The sequence below is a fragment of the Pteropus medius genome, unplaced genomic scaffold, assembly GCF_902729225.1.
Source record: "Pteropus medius unplaced genomic scaffold, Ma_sr-lr_union100, whole genome shotgun sequence".
NCBI classification, from domain to species: Eukaryota; Metazoa; Chordata; class Mammalia; order Chiroptera; family Pteropodidae; genus Pteropus; species Pteropus medius.
The window spans coordinates 566368-573192 of NW_024344321.1; the positions used below are offsets into that span (position 1 = coordinate 566368).

Here is a 6825-nt window from a genome sequence, read left to right on the forward strand (position 1 = left end):
TCCCTTTAAAAGTAGTTTTGAAACATAAAAATTGAACCACCACATTTATAAATCGTTAGTTTTGTAAGAGGGTTTTCTTTTGGGGGGGGTGGTATTTAGGAATGTCTTATTAATTATCTCAGACGACCAAATTACTTTATAAAGGTATGGAATATGTTAAATTTATAAAATATATTTTAAATTTGTTTAAATAAGTCTTATTAATTACATTTATAAATGGTAGCAAATAGTCATCAGATACAACCCTTTAAAGAGATTTTAAAATATATTTGTTCGTAAGTTAAATATAAAAACTTAAGGAAGAACTGGACTTCTAATTTGCATGTTTAATACAGGGAATATAAAATTTAAAAAGCCAGAATGACCCTCTGAAAATCCTTTTCTGGGCACAAAAGGGACATGATAAAAACTCACATTGACACTGCAAGACCGGTCCATTTTCTGTGTTGTTTTCATCTACATAATGCACAGTTAGCTTTGGTGATTGTATTTGCTGGTGTTCTCATGTCTGTTTCTTCTACTGAGCTTTTAGGAGGGAGGGTGGCCACCGATGATGCAATATCCCAAACTCAAAGCATACAGCTGGCAGTAGTGGCATGGGAATTAAACCCGGAACTGTATCTAGCTCTCCTCAGGGCCCTCCTTCCCCTGCACTGTGCTGCAGCCAGGTGGGTCACTCTGCTGACTTGAGGAGGGCTTCCCAATACATTCTGGAGAAACTGAGAAAGGGAGAAAGGCTTTCCCGAGGCCAGTGTGGTGGTGGCAGAGGAATTTGGCCAAATATACTCCAAGAAAAACTAAAACTCAGAGACTATGCTTTAGTCTCCATCCTCAGTGGGGGCTTTTCCTCTTTGGCCAAGCTTGGAGTTTTGAGACCACATTTTACCAAGTAAAGTGGCTTTAAAAAGCAAAAACAAAATATAACAGATAGTTAAGCAACTGGTTCCTTCAATACATCAGGCTGCTTGCCTGAGAAAGAGAGAGAGAGTGAACACGTGTGTTCATGGTAGGGAGGTAAAATTATGTTCGTGGAATTAGGAGTGCTATATTCCACCAATTATAGATTCTTTGGGTACCAAAACTTCTCATTTGAAGTAAAATATCTTTTGGCAGAAATGAAAAAAAAAAAGATAATGTAACAATTACTTGGAATCAATCACTTAGGTGCTGGGTTTGGCTTGGGGGCATGTGGAGGCTGGCACAGTATATACTGAAAAGTTTTGTAACAAAGGTCTCAGGAATAGGTGGAATATGAGCAGAGACCTAGAAGTGGAGAATGAGCCCAGAAAAGAGAATGTCAAGGAACTGGAGACAGATTTGTACCTACCGGCTAAGCAATTCTGAAGATTGGGTGTTTGGGGTGGGGGTGGAAGCATGACTTCATGCTGTTGTAATTCCCAGACTGCCTTGCCTGCTCCTGGAGACTCTGCCAGGAGTCTGCAAGTGAGGGTTCAGGCTACTTTATACCTAGCACATGTCAGATCTTCCTAAATGTTTGACAAAATTTATTTTCAGAGCAAAGGAACAAGGCTAGGAAAATACACAGATCACAAACCTGGAAAGTTTATAAAACAATTTCTTTTTAAAAGCTCTCATGCTTAAAATTTTCCAGAGAGGGAGAATTTACCACCTAGGGAGACTGTGCCATTTTCGGGCAGCTCTAAATATTAAAAATTCCCCTATGTAATAGAACCTAATCTACATCTCTGTCACTGCAGCAATTCTTGATGCCCCAACACTGTGAGCCATTCAAAACAAATTCAGTTCCCCTTCACACTCAACCTTTTAAATATTTTAAAAGAGTTTCATGACCCGTGCCCTCCAAATATTGCTTAATCAGGTAATAGCAAGAGCTATAAAATGGCTCCTACTTTTTGATCCAATAATTCCACTTGCTAAAATAGGCAAAATGGAAGTAACTCAGTGAGGAGTAAATTTGTACAAATCTGTTTATACTTTCCATTGTGTAACAGAGAAAAGTTAGAAATAATACGAATTCCCCAAAATTGAGTGTGACCAAAATAATGATGGGGGAACTATTTGACACTTTAACTGAAGCATCAATTTATCATCTTAACTGAAGGCAAACACACAGAAATTATACTGATGCAGGGAACTAGTATTGGACAGTGCCACAGAATGGAAACACAACATAAAACTGTATTTTCATTGAGTTACAACTATATGGGTCTCTGGGTTTACACATCAGTGAAGTTCATAAGTGAATGTGGAGCCCTTCTAGAACTCTCCAAACTATGCTTCCTCCAGTCTCTCCCGCCCAGTGAACCTCCATCTGACCCAGAAGCTGTTCCACATTTTCTTTTAATTCTGTCCTGTGTGTCTTCTATTTACAAATATCGAACAACAGTCAAAGAAGAACCTGTGAGGACTAATTCCGGGAAGAAAGCTAAGCAGCAGATCCCAAGCTCAGCCTCCCCACTCCGTCCCAGTTTTCACTTCCCACTTGCTGCCACCACCATTCTTGCTCTGTGGAACTTTCTGCTGTCCTTATGGTCTTCATCTGGAGAGGTGATTTCTCTTGGGACCTACTCAGATACTATCTAGGATACAGAAGTGACAAAATAGACAAGGTCCCCGAGTTCATGGAGCTTACTTAAAAACAATAAGTAGTGGTGGAGGTGGGCTTATTATGAGAAACAGGAAATAAATACTTAATCAGACAGAGATAAGTGCTATGAAAAACAAAACAAAACAAAATAACATTATTGGGAGGTACAATGGGTGAGAGAACAGCAGGCCGGTGGTCAGGGAAGACATTTGAGAATGCAACACTTTAGTTAGCCTGGAGGATGAGAATCAGCCACTAGAAATGTGACAAGAGGCCTCCAGGCAGAAGGAAAAGAATGCAAAAATTCCCCAGATTAGGCATCAGCAAGACATGCGCAAAGAACTGAAAGAAGGCCACTGTGGCTGGAGCGTCACTAGTGGCTTCCACTCAGAGGAGTGGTGAGGAATGAAGCTGGAGAGATAGGCAGAAAAGGAGCTATGATGAAAATGGGAAGCCACTGGAAGGGGTTGATGTGATCTCATTGAGATGTTTAGAAGATCACTCTGGCAAGGGTACAGCAAACGGCTTATCAGGAGGTAAGAGTGGAGTGTGTAGTCTGGTATGGAAACTAATGCGCTAGCACAGGCAAGATGTTCGTGGTATGGACTTTGGCAACACCTAGTTCAGAGAAGACAAGTTGTAAATTTTTTTTTTATTTTTTTAGGCAAGGCAACCCTTGGTTGACCTCACAGATTACAAGGACCTTGTCAGCTTACAATCCCTTATTTTTTTTATTTTTTATGCCTACAGCACCTGGTTTTCCTAAGTGGTCTCCCATTCAAGTACTAACTAGGGCCGACCCTGCTTAGCTTCTGAGATCAAAAGGCATCAGGTTTGTTCAGGGTGGCATGGCCGTAGATGACAAGTTGTAAATTTTAAAAGCAATATTACTAATAAAATAAAACCAAAACTCGGGAGAAATTAAATAAAAAATAAAATTAGCATATATATACAACACAAATTTCTTATCCTAAGATAACCGAGGTTCAGCCTCTAGTTTCCTTGGAAGGCACAGATAACAAGAAGATGTTCTCTCAAGTCTGTCTCTTCCTGACCCTCAAATTCCTCTCCGTGGTCTTTCATTAATTCCCCCTTACTTTGAGGCATGGAACTGAAGCAAAGCCCAAGTCACTCCCACTCTCCAAGTGCACAAACAGTGAGCAGCCTAAAGCCCCAAAGTTCTGTAAAATGGCAGCTACATCTCTTGGTAAGAACCAGGTATAAGCCAGGTAATAAACATTACAGACACAAATGTTTCTTCTGCCTTCTCTCATGTTAGGATAACACTCCTTCCCCAGAAGAACCACAATAGAAATTTCTTGGGGATTATTTTAACTATGACTTACTCTACAATAAGTCTGGGGGCGGGGGGAATGGCTTTTAGTCTCTGATCTGCAGGGACATGTCTATCACTTTCAGAAACTCTTTCAGGACAGGCTACTATAAAAATAAAGTTAACATCTTTTACCCTGGTGGCTAAGTGGTGGGAAAGGTGATATGGTGTTCAACGTGCTTCTTTTATGGACTTGGACACCTAAAATGAAGCCCTACAACTTAGTGGTTGAGAGTGAAAGCTCTGGAGTCGGATTGCTTGGGTTCAAATCCTGGTTTCTCCACCTACAGTGTAGCTTACAGCAAGTTATTTAACTTCAATAAGCTGAATTTCATCTGTAAAATGGGAGTCTGATAAACCTCAAAGAATCTGAAATTGGTGAAATATGGTGAGAACTGTTTGTGAATGCAGGAGAGGGCTTCTAAGCCTTGTCTATTCCCTGCCTCTAATCTCTCCATTATAAGCTTTCCCCTTCATATCTCCCAAAAACATATATATCAACACACACTCTACTATACACAAAAACACATACCACACACATACACACACTCTTAGGTAGGAGCTCGCATTCTTAGAGAAAGTAGTATTCAACCATTATAAGCACAAGTATGTGTCACCTTACTTAATAAAATAAACTTTTCTAATTTAGCACAGACTAAAACAACTCCTGGAAAGGAGTAACTGGACCCCAGACCCTGCATCCAAACTTCCTCACGCTACGAGCTCAAAAACTTTCAATGACTCTCCTTTTTCCATGGAAAAAAATGATCCACTTCTTTTTTCTAGGAGTCATGGACTCCCACAGCCAACTTAATTTATATTCCACTTTCTAATTGTAGGAATCTTAGATTCTACCAACTGTTTCCCAAACAATTTGTTTGAGTATAAGGAATATAAGACCAGATGAGCAAAGGTTCAGACTTCCTCAACACTGGGAATAAGTGAGCTGCATGTGAAATAAGTGAATAAGGTTCAATATGGTTGACTCTAGAGCAACACCAGTTTGAACAGCCCGTGTCCACTTATACCTAGATTTTTTTCAATAAACACCTGTACTGTTTTCCATCTATGGTTGGGAATCTATAGAGAGCCCACTACATGCATTGTTTTGCCATTTTGTATAGGAGACTTGAGCATCCTGGAACCAATCCCCCATAGATACCGAGAGAAACTTAATTTGGGGGTGAGTCAACAGTTATACATAGATTTTTGACTCTGCCACCATTGGGCCCCTTGCTGTTCAAGGTTCAACTGTATATCCTCTAAGAAAGTTTCATAAGTACTGGCCTCTGTAACCAGCTACTGGGCAGCATTTACTAGTGGACACCAGGGGGTAGCAAAATCTCACTCTCCCAGCTCCCGGGCACTAATCTTAAAGAAGCTGGAGAATCTCCGAGACTCAGGGCCCCATAACCCCTAGATAGAGAAGAGCTCCAGCTCCCTGCTTCTAACTGCTGGGAAGATGGTCACTGTCCTAGATTATTCTTCTGACGCTAAGGAGTAGAGGGATCTTGTCTCCAAAGAACATTTCTCTCTCTTCCAGACACAGAGGAGTGGAGAAAGGGTGGAGTTTAGCATTCTGAAGAGGTGAGAGAAGAGCCCACCACCTAGATGACGCTCTCCTCTCCCGCTGTTCCAACGACTGCCCAGCTCTGGCCTCCTGGCCTCACAGGAGTTGCATCTACTGGCAAGACGTTTACCAAACGTCATCTCTCAGCCGCAGTGGCACATGCTTTCACGCCCCTCTCTGGGGACTATTTGGCTTTCTGATCTCTCAAATGCCCACCCTTTGGAAGTATCACTTACCTCACCACAGCTCACCACCACCCCCACACACACCCCTACCCCCAGCCCATGCAGGGCTTCTCGGTGCTAGCTCGGAGAAGAGACAAGGTATCGCCTTGCTATGCCTAAGCCGCCTGGGGGACCTCGCCGGGCCTTCATTTCCCATGCAAAAGCGGGGAATGACACTAGAACTTTCTTAACTAGTCTACCCTCCTTTGTCCACCGCGTCAGATAGCCATCCCCTCCGCCGTGAGCCCTAGTGACTCTGGGAGCCTCTCTATCGCCGTCCCACAAGGAGGAAGGGTCTGGCACCCAGTATCAAATCATGGAGTCTGATTAGGGTTCTGGTGCCTTCTCTCCACTAGGCAAAGATGGGAGAGATAAGGAGATGAGGAGAATAGGATAGCGACCTAGGAACTCAGAAAACGTTAGTGGCAGCACACATCCCTACATCAGGAGGATCCTGATTCCAGGACCCTGCCCCCCTTCAGCCGCGATGCCCACCCCAAGCCTTCACAGCTCCCTAATCCACCCCGCCGCCTCCGCCCTCCCCAGGCCGCACAGAGGAGCCCATTGTCAGAGCCCGAATGCTCGAGGCCGGAGAAGGGGGAAGGGGAAGGAGGGGAGGGCAGGCAAGCCCCTGGAGGGTGGGAGGAATCCCCTGATTTCCCTGCCCTCTGCTAAACCCGAGACCCGGCAGGGGCCTGGGTTGGGGGTCTCTTCTGAGCCCCAGGTTCTGCCCGAGCCTGGCAACCGAACAGAGGAGAGATTCCCAGGCGAGTTAGAGACGGGAGGCTTCCGGCCGCCAAACGACCCCGGTTCTAGGCTGAGGACCCTAGGGAATTCACGGACGCCCCAGTCTCTGTGTCCCTTGCGGGAACTAAACAGATCCTGCAGAGCGCGAAGTGGTGGCGGGAAAAGAAGGCATCCTCGGCGGGGCGGGCCTCCGAGGGTCAGGGTCTCAGCTACCCACTGGAGGGCGGAGCGGAGGAGGAAGAGGGTTGCGGGAGAGCTGGGCGGCTGGGCTGAGGGCGTCGGAGAAGTCGCGGAGAGGCTCAGCACGGAGAGGGAGTCCCAGCAGGGGGAGTCCCCGCGGGGGGATCCGGCGCGGAAGCGGGCGCTGAAGGGCGGGGAGGGG

The 6825-nt window shown here is 44.7% G+C and overlaps 1 protein-coding gene and 1 pseudogene across 1 annotated transcript in view; both read right to left on the minus strand.

The window, feature by feature from the left end:
- The window catches only part of RNASE13 (ribonuclease A family member 13 (inactive)), a 31654-nt gene that overhangs the window by 23375 nt on the left and 1454 nt on the right, over positions 1 to 6825 (minus strand). The gene's annotated exons all lie outside the window — the stretch shown is intronic.
- On the minus strand, positions 3311 to 3429 carry LOC120608108 (uncharacterized; annotated as a pseudogene).